The 20498-nt window shown below is 37.2% G+C and overlaps 1 protein-coding gene across 1 annotated transcript in view; it reads right to left on the reverse strand.

Annotated features, from left to right (window-relative positions):
* The window catches only part of UBL3 (ubiquitin like 3), a 57889-nt gene that overhangs the window by 36322 nt on the left and 1069 nt on the right, over window positions 1-20498 (reverse strand). The gene's annotated exons all lie outside the window — the stretch shown is intronic.

Genomic DNA, 20498 nt, shown 5'->3' on the forward strand with positions numbered 1-20498 from the left:
GATTAAAAGACATTTTGATGGTGTCTTTTTCTGTTTATTTCAGTAGTCTGAATGCTTAAAATAAAGTTAAAAAGTGCAGGTTGCTAATACATGCAAGGAACAAAAGGTTAACTTCTAACCTGAAAAGGTGGGAGTGGAACAGAACATTGTGCATATATTAAGAACTTTTTTTTATTACAAACAACAACAAAATAAACTTTTCCTTGTTTACTGTTTTTGCATTGCAAAGATGTGATCAACTGCTTCTCTCCAGAGCTTCACACATACAAGAGCACAGAATTGTTTTCTTTGTTCCTATTTAGCTATCTATTTTTAATTGAAGTGTCTTGATATTTTTAAGTTCCTCTTAACTCAAAACACAAATTTACTTCCTCTTTCGTACTCTCACTTAAATAAATGAGATGGACAATGTTTTTGGCATTTCATCTAAGCTCATTTTTTAACAAAAATCTATACAATCACAACCATTGCATCTATGGATGAGGACAAATGTTCTAACAAAGAGAAATCAGAAACAGCGATTTTTAAAAAAATTTTTGAAACTCCAGTGCACGGGGAAACTCCCTGTATGAGATTCACTGAAGGCTTTAAAACACAGAGAATTCTGATACAGTTTGGTTGTAAGTTTTTACTGAAAGAGCTAAACACTTCTTGTACCACCTTGGTGGTCACAAGTTGCAGCAAGGGCATTTCGCACTGCACATGCTGGCAAACCCTCCCAGGTAAGGCAGTTTAAGCTCTGGCACAGAGAGCTCTGTTTAAGCTCTGGTCCTGAGAGGCAGTGGAGTTGACATCTTTGGACACAGCCAGAGCTCAAGTGGACAAGGCCTGAGCAATGTGATCCAAGTTTGAAGCTAGCCATGCTTTGAGTTACCATCACAGATAGCTCTGCTTTGGACTACAAAACCTTCAAAAGTCTCTTCTAACTTCAAGACTCCATAATCTATATATTTTCTTACTTTTGAGTATCATTTGTGTTAAACACATTCAATATATCAAGGCACTACTAAACAGAGTAGAGCTTCAAAGACCATGTTTGGCAGCCCCACCAACAGGTTTCAGTCCAACTAATAAGTTCTCAGGAAAAAAAGTATATTTATTATAGGTAGAGAACTCTCTATCTGTGTAACAGTCTCTGACTCACAAATTTTCTGAGACTCCAAGAGTTAAAAAATTTAAAAAATCTTTTATTCTACCTTAACAACTTACACTATTATCTCATTACTGATAGCTGAAGGGCTAAACAGATTTACAGGAATAGCTGAATACCTCCTATGCTTCCCAGACACATGCAATATAATATCTTTATAAAAACTCATGTCCTCTGTCAGGCCAAACGATTTTTATTGCTACAGATTTCTCACTGTTCCTCTGATTTATTTCACACACACAAAAAAGCAGCACCAGTAAGAAGATTAATGTCTGATAAATATGGCACCAGGAATGTGAGAAAGGAGTGAGTAAATATTGCATTCGAAAAGGTATTAAAATGAAAGATATTTATTTCCTTAACTCTCTTTTTGGTTATTTAATTCCACCTAAAGTTTCCAACAGCAATAACTATATAAAATTAAGACTATTTAAGTATTCACATGCCGTTTACTATTAACATTCAAGTCACAAAATTAAAAAAAAAAAAAAAAGAGTGCTTCTTGTTTGCCTGACAAGCAACTAATCCTTTAAGCCAGGTTCACTGTGACAATGTTATGATCCTGCTTAGAAATTGGTATTGTCTCAGTACATTGGTGGTTACATAAATGTAAGCATGCTTGGATTCAACATTCAGCAGCTTGCCTTTTCATAAAGGGAGTGCATTTTCTGTTACATCTGGACTAGATGATACCGATGATAGGCATGGTCCCACTTTCTGCCCTTGACTGGGGTCAGATCTAGTGAACCCAATATCATCAGATGAGTGGGTTTAAGCTCGATATATGGAAAAGCTCTGGGAGAAGTACTGGTAGATCACTCCTGCATCAAATCATTCAGTGGCCAGTTCTTCTTCTGGGTGCATGACCACTGACTACATCTTATTTTAAGCACATGGTGGAAAGATGGGCAAGTGTTACATGGGTAGTCATGTAGAGACACAATGACTGTATGGGAAAGCATATAGGGAGAAACTCAATTGCCAAAGCAGAGGTTATAGCACAGTTTTGTTCACCGCTATAACAAAGTATTTGAACAAAGACATTACGTGCCTGGTTTGGGTGTCCACTTGCCAGGCATACAGATAAATAGGCTGTCTTGCAATCACCTTACATACCCTGGTTTTAGCTACAAAGCTTCCAATGAGACTTTGAAGACAAGGGCTGGGGCAAAGGAGATTTTAAAAGCATATATCTGAGGTCCTTGATCTTCCTAGAATAAGCCTCTGATGAGTCAGGCCAATGAAGTTAAGCCAAAGCAAACCATGTGAAAACAGCAGAGACTGGATGCAATTAATTCTCAAGTTCACTTTATCCAACTGACACATGCATAAAAGAAAAACAAGAATTTCAAATATTTTGGTACCCTAGCTTGATTAGTTGCACAGATGTCCTTCATACAATAGCGACAAATTCTTGTTCCCATTTCCTATGCTTATCTACACTCTGGAGACACAGCAAAATGCAACTCCATCAAGCTGCATCAGAGTGCTGCTGTTCTGAGAAGATGAGAACACCAAGCTGAGCAGGATGAAAATATACTGGGGTATTCATACACAACATTGAATTCAGAGGTTTCATGCTTTAAAGTGGTGCAGACACCTCTAGCTTACTCTTTCATGAAGAGTAAACAAACAAGGATTTCCTCATGAAGTGAAGCCAAACCCTTTCCCAATCCAACAGTCTCGACAGAGTGGAGTGAGTCAACAAAAGGAGCTTTGCCATTCTAAGTGTGAGTGAGTGATCACAGCCAGCGCACAATGTATTTCATGGAAATACAAATCAGAAAACACAGTGCAGTGTCTCAGGTAGTTTCAACTGACTTCTGCTAGGTTGTATTTGGGCATTATTTTACAATTTCTTACAGTGGAAGTCAGAAACTGAATTCGGAAAGCTATGTTGCAGAGTTAAAGCCAGCTCTAAATTACAGTCAAAGAGACAGTTTCTAATTCAAAACAATTTCTGCATTTTTTTTTCTGAATACAGGTTGTTTAGCTGCCAACTGAACAGCAGAATAGAACAATTAACTGACCTGCAACAATTTTCTTTCCAGACTTTTGTAAATACCATTTTTTTTCCTTGTCTCATCAGCCTTTATACAAATTTTAAATCAAGCATAATAACAACATAACACTAAAACTTGCCAGGTCACCCTGACACCATTATTGAAAAGGTCTCATTTATCTCAGGGCAACATTTTAAACAAAATTATTTCAGAAACCTCCTCTGGTCTGATTTACCATCCTCAAACGTTCATCTAAAAGGAAACAGTTACAAAAAGCTGCATCATCTCACAGGGTCAGATAAAGAAAGGTGAGTGCCAGACAGATTAACTAAATGCCACTTGTGTTAGATGTCAATAGGATTAGAAGGGACTTTGGGTTGCCACTAGCAAATACATCCACATGCCACACAGAGGGTTTGGCGAGAAGGCACATGTCTTGTCCCGTGGAGTTGCTCCAAACCTAAGTGGGAGAAGATGAAAGCACTGACTAGAGAAGTGCAACAGAGAAAAGGTTTCAACTACATTCCTCAGCCAGAGACTAAATATAAGAAAGTGTCAGACAAGCTAAAGAAGTCTCAGATCAAAATAAAAAAGCTTTTTTGTCAACTCACAGAAAGTCTACTGTGTTATTCCTAAAATGTATGCCTCAATTGAGGCAACAGTGCAAAATGGACAGCTGGCTAAACCCATGCAGAAAAAAAATAAGCTTCTGGTGTATTTAACAGATGGTGGTACAGGTTATGAGATTGGTCTTTGCTTCAGTTTCCAAATACAATTTTTTTAATTACATAATTGAGATATCATATTTAAATAGCCTTAAAGCATCTCTCAAATTAAACAAATCAAAGCATATATTGTAGTACATACACTGATGTTTAGAATAAACAGAAAAACACCATGCTTCTATAGATTATATCCTATTCCACGTTTCTGCTGAGGAAAAAAAATGAAATCCATGCTCAGAAAAATGAGGAGTTTTAGGGTTACTCTTTTGTACCTCAAGCAAAATGTTAGGGACATGCCAAGCAAAAAATGTTAGAGGCACGCCTCCATATTATACATTGCCGCCTAGCAAAAAACCTCCCAAAGTTTCCCCTTGTTCATGTATCTCAAGCTGCCTTCTATATATACTCCTTTGGCATGTAATGTCATGCCAACACACTCAATTTTCACAGAGAAAAGAGTAATTACATTATCTTTGTTTTATATCACAGGGTTTGGTGTAAAAGGAGGTTTGTTTTCAATAATAGGAACAATTCCCTTCTGTTACATTGTAAATCAAAGTCTAAACCTGTTCAGATGGGATAGGGAAAAGTGAGGGTATCTTCTCAGAAAACATATATTTGAGAATTTTCTTAAACTTGCAAATGAGTGTCTGTCAGTCCTGTGAACTCGGGAAGTTCAATGCCACAAAAGTCAAGCCGAAGATGGGGGTCATAGAATCATAAAATGGTAGGGGTTGGAAGGGATGTTTAGAGATCATCTAGCCCTATTCCTCTGCAGAAGCAGGTCCACTTAGATCAGGCTGCACAGGAACATGTCCAGGAGGGTTTTGAAGACCCTCCAAGGAAGGAGATTCCACAACTACTATTGTGGGGTAGCTCCAGAATAGTAGCTTGTGGTCAAGCTACTAATGAAGGTAGCACAGCCCCATATTTCACCAGTTCAAAAGCAAAGGAAAAACAAGGACGTAACTGCTGGACTGCAATACTTTTTTTCTAGATTTTCTAAAAATCTGTAGTATTTGTACATGTCTTAATAAATTTCCTCATTTACAAAGACTTGACCATTCCTGAAAAAGAAATGTGATAGTCCTTAAACTTACAAAATTCAATTACCTTTCATTTCAGATCAGGTAGTCAATGCTCCCTACAGACGCAGCATATTAGTCCTACAAATGTGCAAGACACTTCTTTCAGAGCCAGCATGAGCTAGGTAGGCTGACCTTCTTTCCCACACTTTACACTGGGTGAAAAATTCTCTTCCCACAAACATTAAACCCTAAAATTCAATATGGAATAGAATATTTTGCACATTCTACTCATAGATATATAACTATTAATCTACAAATAATTTATTAATGATTGGTCTTCCAAGTGAAAGAGAATTAAACAAAAGACATACACGTGCACAGGCTTGGCAATGTAATGCTTTCCAAAGCATACAAATCCAGAAGTAGGTCACAGCTTTATCCTACAGATCATTTTCAGCTTAGTTTGAACAATAAAAGTCTTTTGAATAAACTGCCTGCATTCAACAATCATGATACACTCATCCACAAATAGAAGCTGTATTATAAGTGTAACAGCCCATGGATCCGGAGCTGAAAATTGATAGATTTGAACAAATATATTTGTGGCCTGCTTGTTCTTTGCATCTTTATACTTAAAAAAAATATTTTTTTAAAAAAAATCTCACTCTTCATATCAAGTGTCATTTCCAAGGATCCCACTCTGTCAATTTCTGTTTGATCCCTCAGTAATTAATTCTAGCCATCCAAAAGCAGTCTGCTAGAAGCACAAAGGATTAATCTTGTTAAAGGAATGAAGACTATATTTAGATATATATCTATTTACACAATTAGTATATAAAGATTCCTCTACATGAAATTCTTCAAAAACATGAAGTGTTTAAGCAAAATATGATGTAGTCTTTAAGCATGCAGACAAAATACATTTACTTACAAGTAAACATGAAGGAGCTTGGATATCTTTTCCTGTGTTATAAATACTACACCACACTATGCTGAAATAGTTTCATTTATAATCATTAGATTTGTATCATATGTAAAAAAAACCACCACAAAAAACCAAATAAACCCCCAACCAAACAACACCTCTCCTCAACAAACACACAGAAGTAATGTTCCAAAACTTTAATGGCGTCAAAACCTAAGTGCTACTATGGAGGACAGCATAAAGGCTTCACTCAATTCATAACTCAGCCTTTATCAGTATCAAAAGTTGCTCTCCAAAATACAAATGTAGGTTATGCTTATCATACTACAGGTACGAAATTCACTCCAGTATACAACAGAAACCTTACTAGGGCTGTGATAACAAGCTTCCCTGCACTCATATCTTATATAATGCCAAAGAATCTTCATTATTTAATTATGTAAGCATAAGTTTTCAACCCACTCATATTCATTTCTGCTCTGAGGATATGAAATATCTTGCAAATATTTCAGGCCAAATGTCAAGAGAGACTTGTCAAGCTTCAAGTAGTAAGCCTCTTTCTTTTAATCTAATCTAAAAACCACCCTGACTTTCTTTGCAAGACTCCATTATAAAAAATTCAGTATCATTACAACATAGCATTTGTATAGACAGCATTCTTTCTCTCCTGCTCCACAACACATTTCTGCTGTGATGTTTACAATAGATTATTCAAGTCCAATTTTATGCAATGAATTACATAGATGATGGATAATGCACTTCCAAGGACTTCAGACAATTTTCAAAATTAACCCAGTTGCGCATTTGTCTGGCAACTAAAATTACTTTTGAATTTACTGTGACAACACACATAACCTTCCATTTTCTTTTAACAGGTGGTGTGTAACAGCTTAGACTGGATCAAATACCTGCAGTCACACTGTACCTACTCCATCACAGCATGCTACTACTCTGCTACACCTACAACTACTGAAACTTCCATATAGTTGTAATTAAGGGAAAATCTGCTACAATAAAATGAAATAAATTTATTTTGAAATAAACCAGAATTTATGCTGGAAAATTTTCTTTCTACTAGAGCATTCACAACCATAGGTATGAAGGTTTTCTGTGGGAAGTAACAGAAGTGGTAGAACTTTGATTTACTGTAAATCAAAACATCTCATGATTCTGAAACACTAATCAAAGAATTTAAGCTATAAAAGATAACCTACCAAAACCCAATCTGAAAGGGTCACAAATGAGGTTTTACAAAGCTCTAACAGCTCAAAAGAATTACCTAAATACCTACATACATTGCTGGTTTTAGGTGATGTGCAGTACTCTCCCCACAGAGTGCAGCTGCTCCTCCCCTGGGCGTAGGTCTCTCCATGAGTCTTGACCACCTGCTCTTTCTGGCCATATTGGCACATGCAAATGGCCACTAAATGCCATATTCACACAACCAAATCACATTTTTGAAGCTTTGAGCCTATATTTGATAAGATTTACTTTCGCCAGAAGGTGAGATAATGTTTGCACAGACGTATCTCAATGATTTTTCCACTCAAAGTAACACACGTTGCTTTTCTATCTCCATTCAGCATCAATACTGAAAACATAAATATTAAGGGATGGATTTGGGTATGTTTATCTGGCAGGCAGAGAAAGGGCAAGGAAAAAACTGTTATCTGAAACATTAAAAACTTAACAGAATGAAGTTTTTTTCTCACTGGATGGTTGTGTAATCATGATTTGTTTTTTCCCTGTACTCCTTTCAGCTGTTACTACCACCCATTCTACAACCTGCTACAGCAGTCCAAAATGACTACAACAGAAAAAGAACATCATCTTCCCCAGCAGCCCAGCAATAACTATTTTGAAACAATTCAAAAGATTTCTCTTCACTGTCTCAACTACTCCACAGACACTCCAGGGCAAGCCAATACAGCTTCCAATAGAGCACCACAAAACAACTTGTGGCTTTAAAACCCAAAATTAAACACAGAACAAAAATACATGACTACTGTATTTCAAGGTTCTGAATCCATGATTTTTGTATAGGAAATTTCAAACTCCCACAACAAAGAGCTATGGTTCTTCCTAAAAACTGTATCCCATTTTTTGGAATGTTTTGCAAACTGATTTTACAAGAAAAACTATTATGTGATATAAAAGACTGCACAAAGCGTTGTGTTTGTTGAAGTATAACACTCTATCTTCCATCTTCTGCAAAACAATGTCTAGTAAAAGGAAAAAAAAACCCACAACTTCAAAACTGTACTTTTAGATGCAATAACTACACCAATTTTATTTACCTCTGGTCTTCATTGCTGTATGTGAACTACATGCTAAACCAAAAAGATTTGGTTGCTATGTTTTTTTTTTTTCCAGAAGAGACCAACAAAGAGAAAAGGAGAAAAAACCTCCTATGCACATGGTCATTATAAATAAAATTCATAACCTAGGACACTTATTTAAGCATCAGTCAGGACTGATATACAGCAGCAAAAGCAACTGTAAGAGGCAGGAAACTATTTACCTTCACTCTACCTTATCTACCATTAGTCAGCACTCTGAATTATTCATTCTGGTGCTTAGCTATTTTGTTTTTAAGCTGAGTTTGAAATTTACCAAGCAGCACATTTGCAGATAAAGGCACTGACTGATAATCATTCTGAGCTCTACGGATAGGGCAAGTTGCCTTTCCTACATTTCATTTCCTTAAAAAACCCACACCAGAATTGCAGTGAGATAATTTAAGAATATAACTAAATCCCCATGTCCTTGAACATAGGGAACTGCTGTGGATGCTATCAGTGTAAGTCTGGAGCAATCTCCGAAGTAGAAACATGAAAACTGACAGCTATATTAAGGCAATATTTGATAATAAAGTGCTCAGAATTTCAGTTTCTTTGAAGGATCAACAGGAATGGCAAAATCATGTGATTCTGAATCAATAAAAAGAGTTGAAAAAAATACTAAGGTGGTATGAAAGACATCTTCCCCTAAAGCATTACCCTCAAAATCTGCTCTTTCCTATAGTTAACAAATACAGTTACAACTTTTCGCCAAATGTTGTGGGAGTATCTAACAATGTATAAATATTTTATTGACTTTTGCACCATTTTAATTAACTTGCTGCTGTCCATAACAAGTCTTCTGGAATAAAAGCTTCATGTCAGCAAAGAGTACAGTAACTTAACTGAAATGTTGGTACAGTTATGTGATATGACTGCCCTGAACAACCAAGACGGACAGGCACTGAAGATGCACCACAGCAGAACTGGCCAGAGAAATTTCAGCAAAATTTGACTAAAATATACAATGCCATTAAAAAGAAGTTTAAAAGAACGTTGGTGGTGGTTGAATTTTTTTCTGTCTGACCACAGTTCAAAGCGTAAGATTTCATTCCCCGCAAATCTGCTGCAGAGTTATTGACTGTAAGAGTATATCTAAGTGAAATTATATTCCACAAAACCTGTGATTTTTGATAACCAACTCTTCTCTCACAGATCTTCCAAAAATAAACATATTTTAATAAAGTGCTTGTTTTATACAATGTTTATAGTATCACAGGAAGGCTCAAGATGAATTAAGACCTATCTTCCAAGACAAGTTTGAGCGGCACAGACAGGGAAGGCACGGATCCAGTGACTGAGCAATGAGGAGGTGCTAAATAAGGGAGGGATCCTGGGGGTAGGAAAGTATATGGCTCTATAAGAAGAGATGCACTTACACCACAAGGATGGATAAATACTGTTACATAGTCTTGATTCTGCTATTTATGACCAATTTGGTTTTTCATTTTATGAGTGGAAGAGTTCCCTCTTAATGTGAGTTTTGCATGTATGACAAGTAGTGCCACCATACATACACCACACTCAAAGAGCCTGCATGAGAATGCTATAGCACAAAGTATTCTGCAACTGTACTGCAGCCCTCCATAGGGACCACCCTGGCTACCCCCAAAGCAGAAGAAATGGGCACACAGGGCCTATTTTCATTCACATCGTATATGGCATGTAAGAGAAAGTTTAAACGTCTCGTCATCCCAGTTGATAAAAGTGATGACAGTTCATCATGTGCTTCAACCCTTCTTTTTACAATGAATTTGAAAAATCTGAATTTTTGAGGTCCTTGCTAGTGAAGGAGCATTAGAGTCCACTATCAGATTTCTCTGCCACCCTGTTCTGAGCACCTACACTCTATCCCTGAGCCACCTTCTACAGGACACCTTTCTTCATGAAAAGAAACAATTCAAAGATGACCCTCTCCCAGCTTATCAATTTTGCAAATATCCACTCACTCACACCTTCACCGGAGCCCTCATCACAACCCCATTTACAGTTTACCTAGCGTTCTACCCACTACAGGGGATCTTAAATCTCTAAATAATTTTAAGCATGTGTATTTTTTTAAAAAAATAAAGCCTATTTCCAGAGTTACATGAAAACCTAATTCTTTGGAAACTATACTTGCCAGAGACAGTAAGTAGACAGAAATCGAACACAGCTGCAGTTTCTCTTCAGTAAGAGCTCCTAGACATCTTTCCATTAGTTATTAAAACAAGATTCTCAAGACAAAGTCAAATTTCTCAGTAGCAACCTGTTCTCTTGGTGCCAGATTTTACCTTAAAACCTCAGTCTTGTGTCTAGACAACTAGAAATACTATTATCTTTTTAAATTTTTGAGATAAAAGCTTCCCTTCCTTTATACTTTAGCTTGAAGCTGGCACTCACGTAAAATTCTTACCACATCTTCAAATTATAAAGACAGTCTTCAAAATAGCTTTTCTTTGAAATCCGTAGCATACAGACTACATATTAGAGCACATTTTGGTACAAAAGTCTTTGGATATTCAAGTCAAGCAATCTCTATACATTTTTATGGCCAAAGCTAGCATACCAGACAAACCCCACCTTACAAGCATAGAGTTCCTGACCAAGATATAGTCAAACTAGAGTGACTCCAATAAACATTACCATGATCTTTGTCTAACAGGGCATCTCCTTAGGTGTTCACAAGAGCAGCTAAACCACTGGTTCCCATGTCCCAACCACACTAACCAGTGCAAGGCTGACCTCAGGCAGGGATTCACCTGCAATACTACCCACGCCAAGCAACTATTGGGTGGTAACTACAGAGTGCACACGATGCTGCATCACAATTAGTCCTGCATAATATAGGACACTGCAGTCCAGCAGTTAAAATCCAGAAAATAAATGCAAGTGAAAATTTAGGAAGTCCTCATAAGAGAGCCCACACATAAGAGAGCCCACAGCTCTTCTTGAGAAAACAGCTTTTTAGTTATTATTATAAACAAACAGTAATACAACTTCATCACCAGTTTAGTGTTTGTTACTGAATCTTAGAGACTTAGTGAATAGGAATTTTTTCCCCTCATTTAAAATCTTTTAAAGCAGCTTTCTGTAAGTTTGAGTTTCTTGCCAAAAATAGCTACACAAGTATAAAAAGTATAAAATACACAAAGCATAAATCACAAACATGTAAGTCCAATAAAGTTTGCTTCCATCACAGATCAATAACCTGGACTCAGAAGTGAGAGCTAAGCTTTCACCATCATATCCCACAGCTGTTATGATGTGTAATTCATTTGCACAAATTAAAAGTATGTTTCATTCACAGGCAAAATTATGTAAACATTCAGCTTTAATAAGCCTTAACAAGGTTGTGCATTAAATACAACCACTGAACACTATATGAAGAATTAAGTTTATTTTGATGTTCTTGTCACTGCCCACACAAATATTAATTCTATAATTAAAAAATAGGTAACTAGGTATTTTGAGCTTTAAAAGCACACAAAATGTTTTAGTCAGTCCTTTACAGCATATAAAGGATAAGCAAGTCTGAAAAATTTTAGGCACTATTTAATCTTAAATACTGACAAAGACTATTAATTTATAATAATACAAATTATGACAACTTTCCTGAAGCTTACTAGCATATGCCACATATATTCACACGTAGAATGGCACTAATCTACCTTTAAGAAGAGAACCGTAAATTTACATCCTAGCTACAAAAGATATTTGACCAACACTGCACTTCACTATTTTACCACTAATCCATTATTTCTCTATATTAAAAACATATGTCAAATTCCAGAGACAGATTAAGTAGTACCATCTAGAATATATGTTAAGTATCAGGAACAGATTACAGTGATGTGGATCTCTGCCAGACCACAAAGCATTACCATATCGTAACTCCACTAAGGAGACACCAACCAATCCTACAGTATATGACTTTGAAGTACTGCAAGTTTTTTAGATGGAACACATTGTTCTTTTCAGTTTTTGAAAGACAAAAAAACCCAGATATAGTTTCCTTATGTTTATTTTTAAATTGGTGCTACACTTTTATCAAATGCTTGAGAGAATTTATTGTGCAACACCAAACAGTAATTACTGCATAATGAAGATCATAGAAAAGCACCCAAAAGGGCTCAATATCACCCTAAATAAAGAGGAGAAAAAAAAACAGAAGATCTAAATTTTAATTCCCATCTAAACCACCAATAGATTCACAGATTAAAATCCAGATCCTCATCTGCAGCTAAAGAGTACTCCAGGGTAAGACCATCTTGGCTCCTCAGCAGTGGTCCACACCACTGACATCAATTAGATTAGCCTGAACGGTAATCTGTGCCAGCTCTCAAGAGAAACTAGAACAGTCAGAGTATGTAGACACCAGCACAAACATTTCCAGATCACATCCCTATGCTGCTGAACATGAAGTACCATTTTGGTACCAATGTCCCACTAAGGCTTAGGTTCATTCTCTGGCAGTGGAACAAACCTACTAAACTCCTAGGCAGAATCTCTGATTTTGACTAGTTAATTTATATGGGACATACAAAACTCAAGGAGTTTCTTGCTTGTTTCTGTCTCCATAACGACAGTAACATGGCATAAAGCCTCAGCTAAACTCTGCCACAAACTTTCCATTCAACTCGAAACTGAATCTCCCAAATAATTTTAAGTAAAAAAAACCAAAACAAAACAGACCCACAAACATACTCACTTTCTTTAGAGAAAGTAGAAAAACCTACAAGACACTCGCGGTAACATCCAAGTTGTGTAATCTGACAAATCTTCATTTTACACAAAGTTTCTATTTGTGGAAAATATAAGCTACATTTTAAAAAGTTATATATTAAAATACTTGCAGAATCTTAATACAAATGGAGAAATTGCCTTTACTGCAGATGGTTTACAACAGCAACAAACTTATCCTCTGTCTAGGAGCTCAACACAATCCCAGTCAGTGACCACAAAACACACCAAATTTACACAAACAGGTTCAGTTGCAACAACATTTAAGTATTTCTGCAGAACTACACTTTTGACATCCAGCAGACCTACAAGTAAGAATGTCTTAACATTTTCTTTCGGTCTTACAGACCTCCAAAATAATTTTCTGTACATTCATTGAGTGCCTGTTAGCAACTTTTCTCCCCCATTAAAGTTCAGATACAGAAAAGCACAGTATGAAGAATATACTGTTTTTTACAGAACCTCAATGGACGTCTCGGTAACCTTTTTTTTTTTTTTTTTAAATAATTCTTGCAGGGTGTTGATTCTTCATTCTTTTCTTCCCTTAGAATTTCCCCACCATCATTGCTTGCAACACTCAGTGGCAGATCTGTGAATTTACATTTGTCTGGAGGTATACCAAGTGAAAAGTGTTCCAGTCATTGCTTTAAGATATTCTGCAACATATGTGTAACAGAAGCTGATGAAAACTAAAGACTGTCCTTCTGGTAGAATTGACAGGGTAATTTTTAACAATAGCTGAGTTACAAAAGACAGACCTCTAAACTATGTTAAAACTGATGAAGAGCTGGGGTCTCGGTCTTTGACTGAGAACAATGACATGCAAATTTCTCATTGACAATTACTCACTTGGTCATATCCCTTTAATAATTACAGTGAGCTAAAGTTTACACATGCAAAAGTGTGTCAGGGAAGGTCTGCCACCTCAGTAGGCTCAATTAATGACTGAAAAAACAGATTTAACATGGAAGAGTATTGATCAGCAGTCCTGTCTTTCACAGAAGTTAGACAGAGTGTGAAACAACCAAGTTAAGTAGATCTAATGCTGTACAGAGAAAAGATTGGAAGTACTATCTCTTTTACATAAAACCACAAGAATGATTAGTCACATTCCAGATATTTCTGGATTCTTGGAAGCTAGAGTAGCACTCACAGGCTGATTCAGAATTGAGCTCTCCATTCTGCTAAGTATTGCATAAGCATATAAAGAGACATCACAAAAAGTTTACATTTGGACTTTTACTGAGAAGCAAAGCTGACTGACCAGAAACATAAAACAAAGTAAATCCCACTTACTGAATATACCATGACTTTCATCAGTCACAGAAGTTGTATTTAGAAAGAACTCTCAGTGAAAAAGTAGAAAAGCGTATCCTTAGTTGTTTTGTTTGCAGTATTATAAAAGTATTGCTTACCAAGTGTGCTGCAAGGACCATATTTAGACAGGCTAATTTCTTACTACAGCCTTAAGCCAAGCCAAGGAAGAGAGCTATGGGCCTTGAATGATCTAAAATTTAAGTTTAGATATATGCAAACAGTAGCCACAAGCTCCAAGGTTAAATACAGGTTACCAGTTCCTGAAGTTGTCCCTAAATCCACAACTGAGAGCTGCAATTTGTCCCCATTTGGGTCCTGACTGAGCTGTCCAGCTTCCACTGATGACATCTGGCAATTTTTTTAACACTCAGAATTCAATGTTACTGCTGTAGAAGTGATCATTTTGCTACACCTGGATAATCAACATTTGTTTTTTCCTCTCTCAGCCCTGTTGGAACCTGTCAGCAGCTACTGCTGGCTTCCCAGCATTCCCAACAACAGAGGAGTTAAACATCCTTCAGAACGTATTCCTTCCAGTGTTTCATAGAGTTAGTCAACAAAAGTATAGAGAATCCAATTCAGGTAGCAACAACAACAAGAAGGGTAGGAAGCAGGAAGGAAGAAACAGTTTACCCTGCCAGACTACACTTCTATCAGAAGTATAGTGCTGCACCAAGACCCAGCATAAAAGTCGTTCATTATCTCATCCACAGGTTACAGCTGTCCATCCCAAAGCAAATGAGATGAAGGACATACAAACATCATTTCACACTATGTTTAATGTTAGGATACTGTGGAATTTCCAGCACAGTGTCATACCTAAAACTGCCAGTCATTATTAAGATACCTATTTATCTAAGAAACAAAAATAAGAAAGACATTTTTTAACCCGTGGAAGTAAAAAAAAAAAGGGGGGGGGTGGAAATGGTAAATATAAATCATTTTGAAGTATAGTGAAAAATATACATTCAACATCAGCTTTGACAAGTTCATCCCTGGCTATTTTAGAGGTAACAGAAAAGGAGGTTCATCTCATTACAAGAAACACTGCTATATGCTATAAAGGCTGGATTAATACATAAGGCATCAGGAAGGAGCTTCTTCAAGCTCTTCATTCTAACACAGATCCCACCAACTCCTACTCTGTCTTCAAAACAAGGCAAAAAAACCCAAAATACTGAGAATGACAAAGGACAGGATACTCCTATCTGTTACAGTCAGCAAACAATAGTGGGGAAAAAAATATCAAAATAGGGAAGGAAAAATATATACACAGAAAAACCTGATAAGCTACTTTTATCTTAGAATGTAACGAACTAGAACTTCCCATGTGAAGGGGTACAAAAATACACAGAAATAATTAGACCTGTATCATAAAAAAACCTTAAGACTAACATGACTACATGCACAAAGGCTACTAGGAATAATTTTCAAAAGCAGGAAAAAGGATCTACTGAAGGCAAAAGGAAAAGCAGTTAAAATAGAAGAATAGAGATGAATGACTTCTGTTTTGTTCTGATACACTAAAATGCTATAAGTGAACAAAATATTTTCCTTCTGTGTTCTAAGCATATTATAGTGATACTGTACTTAAATGTAAGAATTGTTTAGACCAAGTGATGGAAAATAAATTTCAGCTCCTATCCACCAGCTACTCCCTTAAGTCTCTCCTGTCTGAACCTTATTCTTGGATGCCAGGATTGCCCACCTGAACATAATACCAGTTAAACATCTATCCTTTTTCCCATTAGCCTCCATTAATATGTATTACAAATGAAGTCCTTACACATTACAGTATTGATCACCATTCTGTATTAAACCTCCTAGAACAGAACATGCATACACGTTTCCAGTAAAGATACTGACACTAACAAGGTGTGAATTGAGAGGAGTTTTATTTACTGTTCTTCCACCTACTGCCCCCTACTAACTTTGACCATGCATGTAGAGAGTAGTATAGGGTAAGGGGACCTAGGGGTCTTGGTGGACAGCAGGATGACCATAACCCAGCAATGTGCACTCACAGCCAAGAAGGCCAATGGTATCCTGAGGCATACTAGAAGGGGTGTGGGCAGTAGTTCCAGACAGCTTCTCCTTCCTCTCTATTCTGCCCTCATGAGACCGCATCGGGAATATTGTGTCTAGTTCTGGGCCCCCTAGTTCAAGAAGGACAGGGAGCTGCTGGATACAGTTCAGTGCAGGGCCACAAAGACGATGGAGTGGAACATCTCCCTTATTATGAAAGGCTTATGGAGCTGGGGCTCTAGCTTGGAGGAGATTGAGGAGTGATTTCATTAATATTTACAAATACATAAAGCGTGGGTGTCAGGAGGATGGAGCTAGGTTCTTTTCAATGACGTCCAATGACAGGACAAGGGGCAATAAGTTGGAACATAAGAGGTTCCAAAGAAATACTAGGAAGAATTTCTTCAGTGTGAGGGTGAGGGAGCACTGGAACAGGTTGCCCAGATGGGTTGTGGAGTCTCCTTCTCTGGGGACATTCAAAACCCAACTAGACAAGTTCCGGTGTGACCTACTTTAGGAGGTCGTGATCTGGCAGGGGAGTTGAACTAGATGATCTTTGAAGGTCCCTTGCAGTCCTTAAGATTCTGTGATTCTGTGACTCCATCCTTTTGCATGCCTGCAAATGTCTCACATCAAAACTTTTAATAAAAGTAGTCTCTCCCGTACTGTCCACGTTTCTTAAGATTGGCATATGGATTCAACAGCTGTACAAAATAAAATTGAAAATCTTGAACCACTTGATAGATTTTGGTGTTCTGCTGTTTATTAAATGCTAAACACACCCCCTCAATAAAACAAGTGAAAAACCCCACCATGGGCCAAAAGCACCACTCTTCATTACTACTCAGATAGAAAATTCATTTGATATCCCAGCCGGCATGCAAAGAAATGCCCAGGAAGAAAGTGTTGGCAGAACCTTTCTGTACTTTCTGTAAAAGGCAACAATATAGGAAAAGAGTAGACACTGTAATAGTTTTCAGTCATACAGGCCCCATACTGCAAACTTCTGAGATCCCTAAAGAATTTTCTCTGTAAGAAGAAGTATCAAAGGCACACAGAATACAGAGACGTGGCTTTCCTATGATAACTCCACTGAAACAAAGGCGAGTATTCAATTGTGTAATAATTTCTGGGCTGAGCATAGGTTTTTCACAGCTTGTTTTAAAATAGTCAGCTACAACGTTTAGATAAATACAAAATCATTTTCATTTGGTCCACTTAAAAAAAACCCACAAATACACAGTGTGATTAACTTCACAAGTCCATAAATCACCTCATGTCTCTTTCTTACTACAAAAGAAATACAGCTTGCAGTTATTCACAGTCCAACTCTAACTGTGAGCAAATGGTAAAACTGCTAAATTATCTGATGAAATTACTGAACATACTCAGAGATGCCCTGTTGGCACGACAATTGCCAGTACTTAAGTGAAAAATGAAACAAACTTAGGCTCAAGATATGCAGTATAGTCTTCAAACACTGCCCCATACATGTCTAGTCCTAATTAAGATAACACAACCACAGAAGCAGAGAGGTCAGTATTAGCAGGTTTCATTCCAGGAGTGGAGTTTTAACCTGGAAGTAGCACACATTGCTAAGGAATAATGCACCACAAACTTACAATACGCAGAATGTGGTGTGTCACTATCCAAATTATTAGTGGAATGCAAATGATAAAGTACGGTGTTAATTATTTAAGAAGTGATGTTGAAATGGTTAGCTGGTAAAATCTGCTGCAATTCTGAAAAGAAGTCAACTAAAAGTCAGAGAAAAGGAGGCTGGGCCAAATTATGCCTACATACAAGTACAAAGCTTACTGAAGATTTGGTAATTTACTATGAATTTACATATAGCAGGTTCTTCTCAAACATTGGCCACAAAGACAACACATTTTTAAGAAGCAGCAATTATAATAGTTTTTTATTATTATGAGAAGGTTAGTTCATGAATATGACAAACAGTTCGAAACAATTATTATAATACTTTAGTAATACATAGCAGATTTACTAAGTGTGATGGAGTCTTCATAATATGACACTTCACACTGATGCCAGCTCCTACAGAAATGGGAAATCATTTTTTGTAAATGAAAATTACACAGTGTGTGGATAAGACAAAAGCAAACTGCAAAATTCTACACTAAATAAAAGCACATATAAACAAGGTGACAGCCTGGTAAGTGCTCCTTTTACAGAGTAATCAAATAACATTGCCATTGTCTTTTCTGAACAAGCTCCTTTGAAATGAGGATGGTGACAAAGGGAGATACAAAATGAGTTTACAAGTGCTCTTCTTACAAAGTTATATCTATTAGTTGTATTTAATAAACTGTATTTCTACAACAAACTTTCAGAGAGAAACTGATGTTAATAATGTAGAAACTCAACAAAATAATCCTAAGACAGACCAGGATACATCTATTTATTTAGTTTAATTCTACAGACATTGGAAACATCTTCATTGACATGTTTTTGCAGTGACTCAATATATAAACATCACTATGTATAACAAGCTTCTTCCTGATTTGAAGCAACAGAGCATCGCTAGGCCTAGTGATCCCTCGTCAGTGGTATTCTCATTACGTCATAACAACAGAAGGAAATAGTTTTCATAGAAACAAAATAGTATTTTACCAATCTTAAAATTTGTGTATTTTGTATAAAACATCAAATGTCAAACATTACAAGCCCAGAGGCAGCATCACGATACCCAGGCAAGCAGGACCTAGTGGTAATGTGGAGGTGGCAACAGGCTCAGCCAAGGTGAGAGGGAACAGGAGCTCTTCTCTCACAGCCCAGGGACTCCTCCAGGCAATTTAACAAGCAGCACTACGAGATTTGCAGCAAACACTCCATAGCTAAGGAGAGGATTTCCATGACATAATGCTAGACAGACACGTGTAAGTGTGAAGGGATTTCAGAGTATTCTAACAGCCAGAGAGAGACCCTACAAAGGAATATATTTAAATCCTTTCATCCATCATTTTTTAAGTCAGAGGCACTAGTCTCATCAACCATTTCTTCCGGGGGCAAAATTTATTCATAGTATTTTCGAAAGGTAGAGGGGAAAAATAAAACAAAGAGGGAAAAAAAAGGTAATCTTAAAACCGTATTTGATCATGCTCCACATCTTGTTTCTGCGTATTTTTGGCACAATTCACTCATTTTGCCTGCAGAACAAAAGCCGCGAAGGAAACGCTGAAAGTAGGCAACTAAAGGCTATCATCATTTCAACAGCTCATTTGTCATATATATGCACCATTAATTGTATATCGATGGCTGAAACCAGGGCTACTGGGTTTTATTGTTACCACTACAGGGGCAGGTTTTACCCATAAACCAGAACTGGATTCTGAAATGAAGAAAAAAGCAAGTCTGCTGCTTTTAGGAAAAAAAAAAAAAAAAAGTCCCGTCAAAGGTGAACTAGCTGTGGGGAGATAGATAAAAATATTCTACCATAAGAATAAATAACTAACACATCAAACTGCAGCCACAACTTTTTTTTCTAATTAAGTGTTTTAGGAAAATCTATAAATATGGGGAAAGTCGAGCTGAACGAAAGATTACCTAGCAGACCTGATTCACCCTCCCTCCTCATGCCCTGCTACACCTTCGTATCTCAAATGCACCGAGCTCAATATTCAGCACAGGCTGAAGTACAGTCCGCCATAAGAAGTACTAGGAGTGCCCTTGAAAAATGTCCAGATTGCAGCTAGTGCACAAAGGACCTCGCTATGTAAATAAATGCATGGGAATTTCTCTCTGGCTCTTGACCCGGCAGCCAGTGAAGAGATTAACTTCCCATCAACGTCGGAAGACAAAGCGTCGGTAAGAAACAAGCGAAGTTTGAGAGAAGAAAAGGAAGAAGGTTGAGACTAAATGTCACTTGGTTTAGAAAGGAAAAAAAAAGGAAAAAGAAAAATAAGAAAAAGAAACTAATTTAAATCATTCTGAACGTGTTACCTGGTATTTCTCCTCCCCCACCCCCGCCCCAAAAAATGCTCGGCAGAGCTGAACAGCAGTGCTACAATAACAAGCAAAAGCAGTCGGCTATTAACTGCCATAGGTAAGAGAACGCAGACACCCCCCCTTGCCTTGCTACACAGAAGGCGACGCTGCAGACTTCCCACTCCGCTACCAAAGACCAAAGCAGAACCAGCATCTGGGGCGAGGAGGGGTGGGGGGGCAGTATTAACTGGGAACTTTTTGTTCCTTAAATATGTAACCGAGATTGTTTTTTATTTACCAGCCCCTCCTCGTCTTC

This window comes from Colius striatus, chromosome 1 (assembly GCF_028858725.1).
Source record: "Colius striatus isolate bColStr4 chromosome 1, bColStr4.1.hap1, whole genome shotgun sequence".
Classification (NCBI taxonomy): Eukaryota; Metazoa; Chordata; class Aves; order Coliiformes; family Coliidae; genus Colius; species Colius striatus.